Here is an 18,193-nt window from a genome sequence, read left to right as displayed (position 1 = left end):
TGTTTGTTACAGTACCTCTGCCTCCTGCCATTGTGGAGAATTTACTGCGGGGGCTAGGAGAGGGGAGGGTTAATGCTTGTTTTCAGTTTTATTCTCCATTTTTTTAGCTTTTTTTAATGAGTTTTGTGACCTTCTGTAAAGGAACATTCTGTATTAATCTCATTCCTCAAAAAAAAAAGACAAACAATGACTGCATTCCCGCAGAGCCCAATGTAGGAAGTCATATTGAGCCGTATCAAAATTAGATTAAAAACAACAGAAGGGCAAAGGAGGGCAACACTGAAAAGAACAAAAAAGAGGTAAAAGCAAGTTTTGGCATCAGAAGGCAAACTTTTTAAATATAGTGTGAAGGTTAGCTTCACGTCTTAATCTATTCCCCTGATTCTACTTAGTTTTTGTCTTTCTAGGATTATTTAAGGCAGACTTGAATAAGTCAAGGCTAAAAGTTTTCAAGGTTTTGAACAGTTCTGACACCAGTGTTCAGATGGAAAAAATAAAGTGCCGTCATTTCTTCCCTTCACGGAGAAACGGCAAAAAAAAGCCGCGTGACTTTGGAGTATGTTAACACACCTGTAAAGAACGCACTTCTGTTAACCTGCTGAATGTTTCGAGAGGCAGGGATGATGCAATAAAAGCTGTGCTGAGCTATGATTTAAATAAATGTAATACCACCTGAGATCTTGCAGACTGCTCAGGGCTATTACTTTGATGTGTGCTGAAGCTTCCTCCCCATAAAGCAAAAAAAAAGAAAGGTAGACCTACATGTTTAAAGAAAACACCGATTACCATGCAGGTTTGGAGCTACTGTGCCTTGCTTTGTAGAGTGATCCATCAGGCAAAATCCTGTACAGCTCACTCCAAAATGTTTCCTGAAAGCACCTCCAGTACTATTGAGAAGGAGCCCTTGTTATACTGTGATCTGTTTACCAGACTGATACGCTGAGCGGTACTAATGCTACCACATGCTTGCACATTTTTTAAGTTCTACATCCCACTGTTTTTTTGGATCCTATAGGTTCACGCTGGTGGGTGCTACTGACAAATCTACAGCTCTCCGGGCCAGCCTGCCCAGGCATCCACACATGCAGAGAGAGAGAGAGAGTGAAAGTATTATCACACACACTCGAAATAACCCAGAAAGCAGGCGGTCCCATATTAGGTAATGAATCTCTAACAGAAAGCAAGTGAACAAGAAATTTATTGACAAGCCACTGTGACTGTGGGCCTGCAGATAGAAAAAAATAACCTTAGCCCTGAACTGCCTCTCTACCCACAGTACTCTTGCTAAAAAAAACAGGACCCAGTGTAGGCTCAGTTATTTATACAATGCTGTGAAGCAACATTAAGGTTAAAAATATTTTAAGATTCAAGCTTAAATAATATCAAATGCAGTGAAAAAAAGTCTGTTTCTGTATTGCTGTTTCAGCGTTTTTCTCCCCATTCACATTTTCAGATCACTGCAGTCTTGATTAGTTTCACTTTGAGAGAGGTGTTTTTCAGCAAAAGGCTTTCTTTGTGGGAGAGTACAGTGTTTGCTTTACAGTATGTCCAAGAGTGGTAGGCTTTTGTTTGTAAAATATAAAGCCAGCTCTAAGATCCCAGGCCACCTTTTATCAAAAAGACAATAAATTTTTATTGGAAAGGGGTTTTTCCAGTTCAGCACTAATACATTTAACATCCTCTTAGAAGAAAAAACAGGTTTATCTTTCAATATATAACAGTTATTAATGGTTTAAACCATAGAAAACACCAGATGCTAATTTATGTAATGTAATAATGTAAATTAGAATCAACACACTTAAGCTTATTTCATTCATAGGTTTTCTTCTGTGACTCAAGAGTTTATTTGGTCACCAGCATTAAATTGTCTCAGAATCGTTGGGAATTTTAACCACAATCTTTTCCTTACGAATCCAGAATCCTAACTGCTGTGCACATCTTCAGCCTGCGTCTTTAAAAAGAGGTCTTATCAGATCACTTGCGCCCTTTTTGTGAGATAAAATTGTTCTGCAAAGGGACTTCTGTTCAAAAATGCTCTTTAGGTTTCCTTATGTATTAGTTGCTTCCAAAACACAAGATGGTTAAAATTTGGGTTTCTTTGTACATTGCAATACTGATCTGATATCTGTTGGTTACCTCCTAAGAACTGTGCAGTCAAAACAACAAGCGGTTGCTATTTGGAAATTGGCTTTTGTGAACAGCACTGAAAGGCTAACATACAAAGCTACAGCTGATCATATTTCATATAGTGGTGTAGATAAAGCTATATAGCATTTCATTGCAATGTCATTGAAAAAGCTAACATTACAATTTTCATCACTACAATGGAAAGTCAGCCACTGAGGCACAGCCTGATGTTAGAATTGATCACAGGATGTGTTAAGTCTTTAGACTGCTGTCATTCAATGACAATTAAGTATGTCCTGCAAGGCACAGCAGTAGACCAGGCACAGTTTATTTTTAAAGGAATTGGCAGTGTATCGGCAATAACTGCTGCGAGAATAATCAGAATGATATCCTTCATCTGATGCAACAGGCGGGAGATTGGTGCAGTCCGCAGCAGTACTCAGTATTTACATTCCTGTCTTCTAGAGAACAATGTGATGTTGCTTTTATACAGTACATTAACAAGCAGCAGCAAAGACAGTAACTTTTGTACAGTTACTCTTCTAACTTTCTTACCGAGTTTTTTTTCTTCTGAATCAGAAAATAAAGATCATCTATACCTTCATTTGGCAAAAGTGAACACTCTGCCTTTAAATGCTCTGCTGAACAGCAAGATAAGGAATTTAGTGACTTTATCAGAAATGCCACTGTTTAATTTAAAGGGGTGAGGCACTTAGGATCTGGCACCAGCCTTTCAGTCTAGTGATAAATTTGCAAGAAAGTGGAAAAGATTGCCGCCTGGCTAGATTACTCAGACACAAATATAGAACACAGTGTAACTGGACTAAGTCAGGTGGTCCTTTAACACAAGTGGCTTATTTTCTGATAGTCTAGAAAGTGCTGCTTTTATTCGTGGATTGATTGCAGCACCTGATTGACTGGAACAGTAAGTGTTCTGGGTGGTTAATCCCGCCAGGACTGAGGAAGGCTGCTACTTAGAACTACAGCATGCATGTGTTTAATAGAGCTGAGGAAAGTTACAGCTCTGGGCTCACCAAATATGTCATTATTGTATATGGCATAGTATTGTAGTATACAAATAAAACTAGTTTTTCTGTTTGTAAATGTATTTCCTGGTTGACAAGTTTCAGGCCTGTATTATCCTATACTATAATATACTGTATCCTTGTGTGCAGTTCTAGTATTGTTCCAGAATGCCGTGAAAGATGAGGAGAAAGAGCTAGCTTTTAGAGAGGATTGATTTCCTTTTATGCTTTTTTAATCTCCTGTAATATTTTGTAGCTTTTTTATTTCTTGTGCTGTATACACCCTTCCATTTGTCAGCCACTAGGTACAGTATGCTTCTATCATGCAACAAAACAAGACAGCTCCCCAGTGACCCTCTGCTTTGATTTCACGGTTCGCTCCTGGGTGTTGAGTTTTGATAGCCCTGCATTAAAATGAGGTTTATCTTAAATAAAAGGAGGAAGTAAAAAAAGCATCTGAGTGGGACAGGGCAGGCCATGCCTGCTTGGATGTCTTGTCAAAGGGTGAGGTGGGGTGCGCTGTAGTACATGCGTTGGGGATGGCGAGGGGGATCTCAACAGCTGTTCGCACCTGGCAGCCCCCGGCCCGGTCGGGAGTGTGGGAGCGCCACTCGGCCCAGCCCGGGCCCGGGTCTCCGGTGCTGGCTGGGCTCTGTGTTTCCTCTCGCCTGAAGCTCCGCCGCGGCTCTCCCTGGAGCAGTTGGTTGTGCTGGGCCTTGGCTGCGCTCCATGGCCTGTTTGATGTGGTTTCCAGAAGGCCTGAACTGAGGTCCCGCGCCACTCTTTCTGTCAGCAGCAGACCTGCTGTCTCTTTAGCCTCCATTGACTCCTTTTAACCTCCTCTTACCTTTTATGGTATTAACCAGATGCTTGTGCTATTGTTTTTGTTATCTTTCCAAATTAGGAGTTGATGTCTTCTTTTTCCTTTTTCTGTTTTAAGTCCTTTTTTCTCTCTGAATTGTTCTGCTTTCCCTTGTTTTATCATAAAATTAACTACTGTACACCTGACTTCGTGAAGAAGAACTGCTGATTTCCGTTCCTAGATAGCCCTGATTTCCCAAATTATCAACATTTGGAGTGTAAAAGATCTGCTGCTGGTGTTAAAAGCACTGCTTGACGTGCTTGTGCTCGTTAAGCCCAGGATTCAAGATTCAGGATTCAAAACCATAAGAAGACAAGAAAGGTTACAAAACATGAGAAGGTCATTTGGCCCATCAAGCCTATTAATGCAATAGTACTAGATTGTCTTATTAATCCTAAAGACCTGCGAAGCACCCATATTCGAGACCTTTGGATCTTTTTCACTGTAAATTTGGAAATGATGGCAGTGGTGCATTCTGCAGCATCTGGGGCCTGCCAGTGTTCAGGTGAAAACATGACTAATTTGCCCTCTGGCTACCATGTTGTTTGCAGGTAGTTGTATTTGCATAACCAGCCTTAATTCAGGCTTAAACGTTGTGTTATTAGCATCTCGGGGAGCTATTGATGAGATAAAAACCTAACTGGAGAGATGCACTCTTGTTGCATTATTGCTTCAGTCCTGGCTCATGGCAGTGCGCTGTTTAAGTGGCTATTACTGAGGACTGAAGGGCCCTTGGACACGAGCTCGCGGCTGGAGGGAGCTTACCCAGAACAGCCAGTGCAGTGCCTTACCTACAGTACTGCATGCGCCTGGAAGTCAAGAACACTGCCATCATAACGGCAAAGGCGATGGAAATAAGCTGCACCAAAGAAGTAGAACCGTTCAGCATCTTTGAGTTCACTGGTGAAGTTTTCATCAAGAAGGCATGTGCATATACACATATAAGAAATGTTTTGCTTTGTGAATTGCTTTCTCAAGGTTAATTTGGAATCGCAGCCACGTTAACTACATCTGTGTACCATGAGGTAAGGTATTGAATTGTAACCACAGTGTCTTACCAAAACCTCCTCTTGTATAGTTGGTAAGATTTATAGCCTCTTTCTTAAAGGCTAAAATAGTTCACAAGGTATAATACCAAGGCTGTTATTATTGCAATCTCAAGTTACCCTAAATGGAATATTTAAAACCGTGCTGGTTTAGGAGAGGGTATTATCTCTCTCTTTTTGTAGCACTTCGGCTACCTTGAGATTTATTTACTGTGTGATAGTACCAGAGCTCTGAAAGAGACACACAAATTTCCCAGGTTAGAGGAATGATGCACAGTTATTGTCTTTTTTTCTGTTTACTTATAGCATGCCGACTTGAAACATTTCAATCCACAAACCCAGTTATCAGAGATTTTAGGTCACAAGGTGGAATTTTGTTTTTCTCAACCTGAAAAATCGAAGAGAAAGAAGAGGCCCTGCCAGTCTTTGTCCCCTTTTCTGTGTGTTTTAGTATATCCTGTGCTGTGCGGGCTGCGCTCTTGGAAAACGCTGGCAGAGCTGCAGTTTATATTTACTGGATGTGGATTTTGAAAGGGCCGTAGCCATGAGGGAATCCATAATGTCCCTACATGGGGAGATTTCCTGCATATGAAAGGCATGATACAAGTAAACCGATAGGCCAGTGAAATATTTCTCACTCCAAAAAAAATTCCAGAAGCCAGGGAAAGGGATATGCTTTGGATCGGGATCCTGCCAAGAGATTGTTTTGGAAATAAATATCCGTTAGCAAGTGTATTCTGAGTTGTAAACATGGCATTTAGCTGGGGGGAGGGTGCATTTTCAGACCAGTCTGTAAGGACAGTTGGAAAACGGACAGCATTTTCTTTTAAGAGCTTCATCAAGTTTTAATACCTCCTTTTTTTATTTTCCTGCAAACATGCAACTTTAGAAGGAGGCATCAGTGCGGAACCAGACAGCCGCAGAGATACAAGTGCTGAATGCAGCCGGGGCACAGAGAGCAGGGAGCAGGGCGGACACTCAGAGGCACAGCACTGGGAAGCCTGTTGAAATCCTTCGCTCGTGTCTCGTTTTCAGGAGCACGCAGACGCGCTCAGGGAGCAGGCACTGCTGTCGCGTCGCTCCCAGCCAGCTCCGGGGGTTCGAACCTCGGTCAGAGAGAGTGCCACTTTTTATTACTCTGTCACCTTCACTGACAGCCCAGGGCAAAGGCTGCACACTATTCTACAGGCATTAGGAGGAGGGATTGCAATGTTTTATTTTGATATTACCTAGCATTTGTTGCATGTTCTTAAAATTGATAATGTCCTTGGAGGTTTTTCCTAAAGTTCTTTGAAGCTTTTTTCTGCTGACCTCTGGGCTTTAGCCATTAAACTCTGATATGATTTGACTTTCTGCCACGTGGTCAAAAATCTGTAGATTGTCGGGTTGGTGAGATTTGATTTAAAATCAAAGCTTACATTTTGTTGTATCCTGGATCAGTTTTGGGTTATTTTCTCCACTTTTTGGGGGGAATTTGGCACTTTATTCCCAATTGACAGAGATGGAATTCTGTAAAGACTCGGCGCAAGATCCAGATATAAGCGCTGCCTTACGCCACCCTGTTCATTTTTCCTTGCTGCTGTTCTTGTTACACTAGCACAACAGCTGCCAGCCCCCTTAGCCCAGAAGGTGTCGCTTCTTAAATGTTACTGGGGTATGTCCTCATATGTCATATGGCTTTATTCCAGCTCCTTTTTGCTAATTCAGATGCTATAGGTAGAACGTGTGTGTATATATAGACTATGAAACTATGTATAATTCTGTAACACAAACTTGTTTATGTGTAGAGCAATTTGGTCATTTACTCAGGACTTTGGTATTGTACCCCCTGTTCTGTGTCTTTCTCTGTGTACAGGCTGTGATTTCCTAGAGTATATTATTAATTTTGCCACAATAATACCTGCAGATTATATTAATTTTTTTTTAAAAAAGGGATTAAATTAGCCAATGCAAGAATTAGCGCCAATGGGACTTTTATTTATGTTGCATTACTAATCATTCCTGAGCAAAGAGAATAGACCTTTCTTGCCTGACGGGGGGAGTACATGTGAGAAAATTAGGGGTGACTGGAAGATCCTTGGGTAGATGTGTGTGGGGGGGGTGTTGTGCACTAGTATTTAATTTGATGATTGAAGTTTTAGTTTTTTGGGGAAAAAGCCACAATATCAAACTGCAGAGTTGACAAGCCTGTAGCTGTCCTTGCTGTGAGAGTTGGACGCAGTTGCAGTTTAGCTCCCATTTAACCAGGCTAATACATGTCTACTCCGATTAGGATTAGTAGGTGTAGCATGGAATCAGGCAGGGGCCTAGCAGGTCTGATAATCTAATAAATCAAGATAAAAAACTCAGAGATTGGTTTACTGAGGGCCCAGATTTACAATTGGAAATCTCAGAGACAGGGATTAGTTCAGCATTTGCTGCTGTTACACTCACAGAGAGAGAGAGCAAAAAAAGGGCAGTGAAGGCTTTATATTGTAGGATAGACAGGAAGTGTAACTCGGAGTGACAAGGTCAGGATAGGGCTTGTACAAAAGGCTTTGTTACAAAGGCAGATTAAAGGGCTCTTCCACAGTTTTTACACTTTTGGAGCTTGTAGAACATGTTGGGAGTTAATCCTGTCAGTGCAGGAAGTGAAGTAGGTGACAAGGGAAGAGGGACCCGCCAGAGACATTTCTGAGGCTCAGTTTGCAGCAAATGTGGTTTGGTAGGTCTGCCTGTCCTCACTCAATATGTTCTTGTGTGTGTGCATACACAGCAATGACCTCAAACAGAATGACAGATTAGAACTGCCATCATTGTTATAGCTTCTGCTCCTTTCTCAGTTTAATTCCGCTAAGAAGCAACCACGCAAATTCAAGTTATTGTGGGTCTGTGCTTCACGGCCAGACTGCAATAGAGTGGTTCTCCTGTTTTTTGTATGAAACTGCCTGAAAAGCATGAAAGGGAGACTGGCTGGCTGTGCTCAGTGTGAGAGCAGTATAGTGTATTACACTCTTGTGTGAAGCCTCTACAGAGGGACTCCCCTCCTGCGAGGCGGCACAGTGTCCGATTAACCAGGGAGCTGATCTGCTGGCATGGCTGCAGTTTGTAGTTTGGGATCCTGGGGAAGGGTCATGAACATTGTTGTTCTTTGGGCGGGGTGTGTTTGCGAACCACTTGCAACTACATCTTGCTGAAGAAATATCAGCAAGCAAACGGCAGTGCTCGAGATGCCTGAGCATCCCTGAACCATTCCAGTATGCTTTAATTCTCTGCTAGATGGCATGACCTACGTTTGGGATAAAGGCTGAGGTGGATCTTTGCAATCCTGGACATTTAGCCCTCATTCTAATCAGAATCTTGATGATCCCCAGTTGTTCAATGCTGAAAAGATGATTTACTTGAGTTTAGTGCTCACTGTAAACTATCAGTAAATATACAGCACTCTTCCAAGGTTACAAGTGCTCTGAGAACAGAGGTTGTTGTTATCAGCTGGAAGGTTAGGAATTCTGAGAATGCATTGATTTTCATATGTGTACATGTAAGTGCACATTGACTCATTACAGTTTGAAAAGCTCTACAACTTTAGAGACATAAAAATGCTAATATATTCTAATTGCACTGGAGCACAAGCAGAAATTCAGCTTTTCAATTCCTTTTGCTACACTTTGATTTCCTTTTTTTATTCAGTGTTCAATGTGTGAGAATGCATCTCGCCCCTTTTTAGAGCTGTTCCACCTATGTTACTGCTTTATTTAAACTGAAAGCATCCTTTTCTGGGACATTGTCTTATGCTTTTTGCACATATTAAAAAAAACATAGTGTTAAGTGTCATTGAAAAAATAACCCAGAATTCACAGATGAAGGATCTTTATTTAATTATACATCAAAACATCCTCAAAAATAAATAAATGCTACAGTTGAACATAATAGGTTGGTCAAAAAGTCAAGATTGACACCTCTGTCCAGTTTTTAATATAAAGTAGTTTCCAACTACTTTATATTAAGCTTGCATGGCAGAGTTCACCAGGCACTGAGTCTTGTTACAACTGTGCCGTGAGGCCTGGCCGTTTAGCATAGGGGAATTATCCTCTGTCTGGAGAGTGGTGTAGAGTGGATCTGAAGCCAGATGTGCCTCTGTGTAGCCATGTTCAAAACCTAGTGGGGGTGGCACTGAGCTCGTCACACTCGTGTTTTTGTTTAGCTGGTTCTTACAAAGTAGGTGGCAGTGTCCACTTAAGAGCAAGGTGTTCAGGTGGTCAGTCAGTCTGTGTTCTCAGTGCTTGTGCCCCTGAGGCACCACAGAGGTTTCCTCATACACACAGTGTAGTGACAGTATTCCAATTCATGCTTTTTAGAAACAGCTTTATTTCTAGATATATTCATAAAATTAATCACAACATAATAATAAAAGTGCCCTTATTATGGAACAACCCCCAATCTGACATGTTGGAGAGGAGTAACCTAAGAATATGGAAGCATAGAGTGAAATATACACACAAATTTGAAAGGAACTTTAAAAATGTGTAAAATGCTTATTAATATACTTAATAACTTTTTGACAAGGTTCACTTTTAAAATGCATAAAATGCTTATTAATATACTGTATTTAATACATTTTTGACAAGGTGCAGGTTGAAAAAGTAGAACGGGTATCTTGAAATGACACAGTTTAGTATACAGTAGCAGTAATGTAGATATTCCAACCAATTTGCCAGACCTTTACTGGGCGCTGGAGTCGGTGATGTAAGGCAAGTAGTGCCACAGGCCACACAGGATCACTCCTGGCAGGAGGGGCACATTTGCACGTGTAGAAACCAGTTCAGAAACTGACCTGCAGAAAGGGAAACTGCTCAAAAACGTCTCAAACAAAATGAGGTGGTTGGGATCCTACCTTTTGACCTTTGAATATATGTCAGTCAAACAATAATTTAAAAAAGTAACTGGAAAGATATTTTGTAGCTTAAACCCAAGGAACTGATCTAGCGTTCGGCTGACACAGGCTTTGAAGTGATTGTTTGACTTGATTGAGTTCTGTGACAGATCTAGTCATTTTTTAAAAGGAAGAACTGAAAATCTTATTTTTTTCATTTTCTGAAAATTGCAGTGAAGTGAGAATGTGTTAAATTTATATTCACTTTATTGGCCTGCTGTTGTAAGTTAATATAACTACGAGGGCTGGTCATTGTTGGGACAATAAATAAATAAAATAAATAAAAACCTACTAGCCTCATGATTGTTTTATTACAATAAAGAAGAGCTAGGCTATTGTATGGCCATTGTTGAACGTGTAATGGGCTATTTCACAGATCAAATGCTGAGACTTTGTACACTGATAGCTGAGCTTGTTTGGGGAGATCAAATGCAACAAACTGCCTATAACATCCCAATCAATACAGTTCAGAAAGCCAGGCTAAAACCCTAGCTTGTCCAAAGAACACATTTTTCCTCCTCAGGAAACTGTTAGCAATATCATTTGGCAATTAACGAGGAAACGAGAGAGAAATAGAGAAGCCAATTACTTCTCTAAGCTAGCTAAAGGCCATTTTAAACTGTGTGCCCATGACATAATAATGTTTATGGTAAATATTTTAGTCGGAGCGAGTGAGTGCTTGGTGTGAGAGGGAGAAAAAAAGGCATCAATCTGAGACTGAGAATAATTTATTAAGATCTGAGATGCGCCAATTATGTGGAAAGGACCAAAAAGAAAAAAAAAATCAAACTCTCCAGGAACCGCATACATGATTGCAATCTTGATTAAATCCCCCTGGATCTAATGAGTTGATTTTCTGCTGTTAATATTGCATCTGCTGATGATGGATTCGTTAAGATAATGGAACGAAGCTAAAATATAAATGACTCCCTGTCAAGAAGCAGATTTTCGTCATTTTCCTTCTGACATTTCTACCGGAGGGATTTGAAGGGTCTTTTTGTGCAAAGAATCACCAGATCTGGAATACTAATTTTTCATGTACTATAATAACGCTCCACAGTCCTCTGCCCCCTCTGTAAATATATCCTATTTAGTTGCAGATGTGACAGAAAAACTAAATTGAACTTTTTATATCATAAAATAAAACAGCTTAAACCCCAAACCTGATATTTCCCTCGAAGATAACCAGGAAACAAATTCAGGTTTCTTGATCCTGTTCCTTCTTGTGTTGTTTTTTTTTGGCGTTCTCTAATTTAGAGACGGCATACAGGCACATGTTTAATTAAAACATTCTAAAACAATAAGGTACCTTTTAATTTTCTCCATGTTTACCAGGGAAATTGAAAGTTAGGGAAGGCAGGGAGCCTCTTTGTGCAGCAACACACATTTCACATTCAGCTAGAATCCCAGAGAATTTGTGATCTGAAGTTAAGAAAAAACATTCATATACCCACCTCTCTGTCTGTGCATCCATCTGTCTTTCCTTGCAAATCAACTTGATGTCCGTCAGTGTTTCCCTAAACTCAGGGTTTATTTCTCTCTCAGAAAGATTTGCTTGGCTGCAGCAAGTGTACTGGTTATGAAATGGCTTGTCTGGTCAGTGAGACAAGTGAAACAGCGAGCCTGTTGCACTTGGGCCCATTTTATAAGGAACTGGAATGGGGATTTGCTGCCTGTACTCTTCCCGACACAAAATAATTAAACATTCATTCCCAGTAGCCGTGTGCAGATTATCGGTGCTGATTGGCATATTTACCCCTGAGCCTTACCATAGAGCAACACGAGGAGAGGAACTCCAAGACTTGTTTTTTCAGATTTTAACGTGCCAGGTCTTGTCCAGATGTGTGTGGCAGAACCTGTACAAATGCCGGTGCTTTTAAAAATGTTTGAAAAATGCAGATTTCCCCCAAATAGACGGATTGAAGGTGTCGTCGTGATGATCTGATGGTCATGTCCTGAGCGAAAGAAGGGTATGGAAATCGGAGCCTTTAGGATATGTAACTCTTATAGATAAGGATAATCGTTTCTTCGACACAGCTGTTTTGACTTAAGGGGTTGGTGCCACTGACTAGCTCCTGTTTTTAATTTTACACCGTCATGTACCAAGGTCAGCAGCTGTATTAAAGGAGCCCGATAAAGCAGAAAGGGAGAAAAAGAGGGGAAATAGCAGTGTCCCCTTTGAAAAGAAAAAAGAGAACATGTGAACTGCTGAATGTCTTCCTATCTGTAGCCGGCCTCCCCAGTCACTAGCTATTTTATAATCATCTTAATCGCTATTGTTGTCAAGTTTCATGCTCGGGCTGACCCTTCTTTTAGGAGATTATTGTGCTGCTTTTTTCTCCTGCTCTCCCCCTTTCCTTTCCCCATGGTATTACCAGGGAAACTGTCTGGTCGGGGCTTGCCCTGGGCCCTCTCTTCCCTGTGTCATTTTTTTGTCCTTTAACATGGTTTTCCTAAAAAGTTTTTTAATCAATCAAGTATGAGGCAGAAAATAGGCTTTGTCACGGCTAGGCCCCGGGTCGTGTGATGCTTGCTTAGCATGGTGACAGGTCCTCAAAAGGGATAAAAAGGAATATTTTTTCGGGAAAACCTCGGTTTCCATGGCGCCGCCACTTGTTGCACATCTCCAGCCATTCTTAGCTCCTGCGTGGGCCCAAAATTTCAAAGAGGGGGACAACAAAAATTAGAGCAGGAGGGATGCATTTGGCTCAGAAGGCAGCTGCCCTCTAGACCCTTGCTGTCTTCTCTTACAGGCAGAGGAGAATAGGCTGCAGAATTGACAGCCAAAAAGAGGGCCTGCTAGCTTCTGTCAAAACATGCATAATCAGTGGTATTTAATAAATGTTCAATTTTTCATTGTCCCTTTCCCCATTCGAAAAGTTACTCGGAGAGGACACATAGCACTTGACTGAAAAGGCACGGTAGGAAAAGGCGTTCGTCTTAAGGACTCTGATAGTATTGCTTCAGATTCATATAATTAATGAGGGTTTTAATTGGGTGTGTGGCAAGTAAACTAGAGGGTTTGTTTTGTGTTTTCTTTGTGCACCACAATGTACCGGGCAGGTGAAATCAGTAGACTGGCTGGAGCTTCATTCTCACAGAGGGGACTATGTTTTTGAAGTTCATTTTTTTATGTAACATGGTGTTGGTCCTTGCTTGCTTTTGTGAACAGAGTGGAGTAATCTGGTGACATGCACTGTTGGTGCCACAGTGCTGTTTAGAAGCTTATTTAAAGCACATAACAAGTAAATAAAAATGCGTATCTGGAGAATCACATAAAGGCATGTAAATGAATTTGGACGTGTTTGCTGATACAAAGAAAAGTTTAACGAATGCAAGGTTTTGCATAAGGTGTGGTCAGGGCTTACCACATTAGTTTAACATTACTTTGTTAAAAGGGGCTTCTGCATAAAATTATATTAAGACCAGTCTGAGGTGCTTGTACATGGTCTTTTTTAGAGACAATGGGGTTTGTTTCATACCTGCCTCAGAGTGTGCGGTCTGTGAGTGTGTTTAAGACAGTGAGGTGTCTTTCTCTCGTTTTTTGAAAAACAAATCTTGATGGGGCAGGTATTTTGTGTGCCAGGGCTTCCTTAAACGATTTGCAAAAATTTCCATAGCACCACTCCAGCACACACCAGCAAACCACGCAGTGCTTTCATCATTGACTTTCGACATCCGTAATGGAAAATTTTATTTTTGTGTTTTATTGACCAAAGAGAAGTCTTAGTCAGTAAAGTTTTAATGTGTTCTGTACACCAGCACAGGTTCATGTAATACTGTATATCAGCCCCTAAATCTGCATGCACTGAGGGTCAGGAAAAGCTTAAACCTTTCTGGGCTGTTTACCCCAATTGGAACATCCTTTGATGTAAAAGTCTTTTACAATTTTAAAATCTTTAATTGGGAACTTCATTTTTGAAAATGTATTTTTCAAGACTGTGATGCAAACCGATCATTCACAGTTCCTTCTTCAATATCTGTAGACTGTCAAGATGTCTAGTACATAAATTTTTTGGTTTGGAAGAAAACAGAAACCTGTTTTTCTGCACTCCTCTTGTCATTTTTTGCAAAGGTTAGGAGCAAGCTTGGGGGTATTCCTTGATAGTGAATTATCATGCAAGGCATGTGTTTTTTTTCCTGATGAATATATTAAAATTATTACTGTGCAAACATAGTTTCTAATTACTGACCTGCCTGCCATAGTACTGCGCTTTCTTTATGGAACTTTCACAGCCTTGTTTGTTTATCAGCACCAGTGAATGCAAAACAGTCCAGGCGATGTCATCCCCAGCCCCGAGAAGGAAGCTGGAAATGATTTTTTTTTAACAAAAATAATCAATTCTAACGTACCAGTCTTGCTGGTTTACGTTCCCTCTGTACACCTTTACGTGTTTGCGGTAATTGTTTATTTCGTGATTCCTTTTTTTTTTATTTGTTTCATTTGAAGACTGGTTTTATTTTCACTTTAATTTTTTTTTTTTATCAGGAAATGTAGTCGTTGGATATTAAATTGCACTCTGACTTGTCTTTAGATGAGTGTAAATGATGATAGAACACCTGGTTCTATCGATTTATTATTATTATTAAATGTACTATATAAGATATGTTTTTGAACTGCTGCTACCAAACAGATTTGTTCAGTGTATAATGGCAGAATATTTGCCAACTCAAGATACCATGACAATGAAGGATTCTGACTACCAGCGATACAACTGCCTGCCAAAGGTATGCCAGGCAGAAATGTTTCAAATATGCCCTGCACTGTTCCCATAAATCTGCTTGTACACTTATTGTTTCTAAACTATTTCAAATATGGGACAATAGCAACACCTTTACACATTCCTGTGTTTTGCAGGCGTTTTTATACGCTTTGGTGCTGTTTAGCAGGTTTCTCAAGTAAGAAAGCCAATATTTTATTTTATTTTTTTTCCATTTTGTGTATTCACATGGGTGTGTAGACTTCTTGCTGTTTATTTCTCCTGCCTGTGACGTACACGGCTGTAATGCGCTTTCAGTCTCACCTGTTCTCGGAACACACCGTGCAAGATTGTTTAAGGGCCGATCTCGTTATTGTAGGGTTTCTTTCCTATTATTGTAGAGTTTCATTATGTGTGTGTTTACACAGGCTGAGGTATCACAGAGAAAAAGTTCCTTTTTTTTTTTTATTTGGCGCGCACACGGTTTGATCAGGGGGATTGATAGGGGCTGTAATTTAAAGAGAGGATACTGCAGCCTGAAACAAAAAACAATTAAAGGAAAATGAAAGAAAAGCCCCCAAGGGTTAAAAATAGAAAATTAGCAACATGCATGCTGGAATTTACGGCTCCCACATCCAAACTTACTTTGCCCACATTGTTATGTGCGATTGAATCTGTGAGTTCTTCCTCTAAGCTCCTTGTCACATTTTGACTTAATGAAGTGCAACTTAGAAGGGAATTGGGTTCATCATGCTAGTCGCACGCTGTTCCCTTGTTGTAAAAACGGGGGCGGCGTGGGACCGGAGCGCTACAGCGCGAGTCGTTATCATTCCGGTCAGTCTGTTTAACACAAAATTAAACAAAGAACTAATTAGTGCCTCATGAATTAATAACTGCACTGTTTCTGAGTAGAAGTTAGGTTGCTGAGGGGAGATATAAAATAAGTAGGAAGATCAGGTTAGAATTATTAATACTTTTTTGGTTACTTGTGCTCTCTCAAGGTTACCAAACTTTACAAACAGCTGTGCAAACTCAGCTGCTGTCACTTGGGCAATTTAAAGGTGTGGGGTGGCAGTAGCTGCCTCCCCCCCCCCCCCCACCACCACCACCTCCACCTCTTATTTTAAAGGAGAAGCAAGCGCTGGGGATGGTGAGCTTTGAAATGTCAGAAGAGAAATCAAACCCCCGCCCCTCAATCAGGGGGAAAAAAACAGCCCGTGCTCGTTCCTCACCCCTCCGGAGAGAATCCGAGAATTAACGAAAAAGTAAAAGAGTCAGACCGTCTTGTGCAGCATCCAGAGGCTGAGTCGTCATCACGCTGAAACAGCCACAGGAAAATGTATTTCACTAGGTAAAAGGCACACCTTTCAGGCTGAAATCTGGGTTACACAAGGTTTTAATCATTGAGAGCCAAAATCTGCTGTGCCACAGGGTAATAGATAGAATATTATATACCTGTATGTTTTCTTGATTTTCATTTTGTGAAAGTAGTATTTGCTGTTAAACTTTGCTTGAAAAAGCATTTCATTTTTAGAAAGACGTGTGTTGAGGTAGCCGTGCTCTGAGTGTTTGCTTGTGAAAGAGAAGAGCAGCTCGGTCTCTCGTGTTAAAGGCACAGGAGTGACTGGGATGGACAAGCAGGAAGAGGAAGGGGTTACAGCTGGCTTAATTTTACTGCCCTTCTGAATACGCGTGCAGCACCGTGACTTACAAAAAAGGCATCCAGAGCTTTAATACAAAGATCTCCAAGGTCATATTGGCTCATAAAATCCTCCCTTCAATCAGATTGTAGGATTACTGATTCTAAGTAAATTGGCATTATTCACCTTGCATCATTGCTAAGCTGGGCTGAAATATTCAGAAAACTGGTTAACCCAATGCTACACCTGCTGTCCTTGCTGAGGGGAGACGCTCGCTGAGGGGACTGCGAGGGGGGTAGCAGGTGACTTTCACCTGTCAGGTTGAGGTACAGTTACTCTCTAATCCCACTGTCTTCAGTAATATATTGAGGTTAGTTTATTCCTGAGTGGGGGTCGGATTATTTGAGACAGTGGCACAAGATTTAAGTGCAGAGGCTGTCGGTAAACGAGTCTGTACATAATATGTATACTGTATTTACTACATGCATGTTGTGCATACACAGTTCATGAATTTACTGATTTCTATTGTTCTCTTTCCTTTTTCTTACAGGATGAAGTAATTTCCAGTAAAGGGTGATTTGCTCCCTCAAAAAAGAGACAGAGGTAGGACTAATGCACTGACTGTTTAATTAACGATTTCCATATGGAAATCAGCAACACAAAAAAGTGTCTCTCTTAATCCCTTGGCGTCAGTGCACCTCAAGTTGTCAAAAAAATATCCACTGACTTTATTAGAATTGCAAAAGTCTTGTATCCAGGCTGTTCAAGATGAAATGATATGTAACACGAAAAAAGAAATGTGGAAAGGGTTCCTGGACTTGCAGAGACTTCCAGTTATATTTGGTGGGTCTGCACTTTCGAACTATCTCATGTGTCTTATGCTAATGGCATTTCCGATATGTGAGCTTTTGCAGTTGTAAAGAAAAAAAAAATCAGGAGCTGTCATAGTATGTTTCTCTCGATCAGTTTCTAAGGATTTCAATTAAAAGTGCTACCGTAAAGAAATATAGCACTGTCAGAATGCAGTGCTGGAGTATATATTTGTAATTAGGGCAAATGCACTGACTTCGCCTGTGGCCTCCAAGTCACTAACAATCTGGGAACAGAGAGTGATGCTGTATGCTGTATCATGTCATAAAGAATGAAGCAGCACTGAGCTCTCTTCATGTCACCTCGGGGCAGCTGTGCCATGAAACAATGGAGACAGAGTTCATCCCAATCCTGTATCGATATCTGTTAATGTAAACTAAAATGGGTACACACAGGACTCATCAAAATAAGTATTTTAAGGAAAATGAATGAATGTGCAATACGGAAATGCAGTATACCAGTATATGGACATATTGAGAGGCACATGCTTTTGAACTGATAAAGAGGTCAGTCACTCAGAGCTACTAACGATTGATTGACAGATCGAGAAGTAGACGGACAGTTTTTTGTTTGGTTCAAAACTGGTCCGAGGAGTGACCTAGGCTTTTCAAGTGTTCAGAACAAAAAAATACAGCTCTTTCCCCAATGCCTTAGTGATTCGCTGCTGCTAACAGGGGGGAGAAACAGGGGAGAAAGCTGTAGAGTGAGGAAGCTCAGTGAATTAAATGCTGTCATCTGAATGAAACCAGAAGACTTCCAGCCCCAGTGTGTCTTTGAACGGGGAACAGGCATGCTAGCTCAGACCCCTCTTGAATTAGAACCCAATTCTCCATTTGCTTCATCCCTAGTAGCTGGAGTGTAGTTCCTTTAATTGGGTTTTGATAGATTTAATTCAGCTAATCAGAAAGAAACTCATCTGGCTTTGCACGGTGCCTGCATGCATTCCTCATTCCACAAGGATCCCTAAACTCGGAGAGAAAGTCTCCCAGAACTGCTTCCCTCCAAAACAGT

At 40.8% G+C, this 18,193-nt stretch overlaps 1 protein-coding gene across 1 annotated transcript in view; it reads left to right on the top strand.

The window, feature by feature from the left end:
* The window catches only part of casz1 (castor zinc finger 1), a 239,029-nt gene that overhangs the window by 100,273 nt on the left and 120,563 nt on the right, over positions 1 to 18,193 (top strand). Inside the window, exon 3 of the mRNA XM_088938209.1 lies at positions 16,863 to 16,915. The gene's annotated coding sequence lies outside the window, so the exon portion shown is untranslated. The remainder of the gene's footprint in view (positions 1 to 16,862; positions 16,916 to 18,193) is intronic.

The sequence above is a fragment of the Atractosteus spatula genome, chromosome 20, assembly GCF_055471065.1.
Source record: "Atractosteus spatula isolate fAtrSpa1 chromosome 20, fAtrSpa1.hap1, whole genome shotgun sequence".
NCBI lineage: Eukaryota > Metazoa > Chordata > Actinopteri > Semionotiformes > Lepisosteidae > Atractosteus > Atractosteus spatula.
The sequence above is the reverse complement of the archived record's forward strand: the minus strand, read 5'-3'. Positions and strand labels throughout refer to the sequence as shown.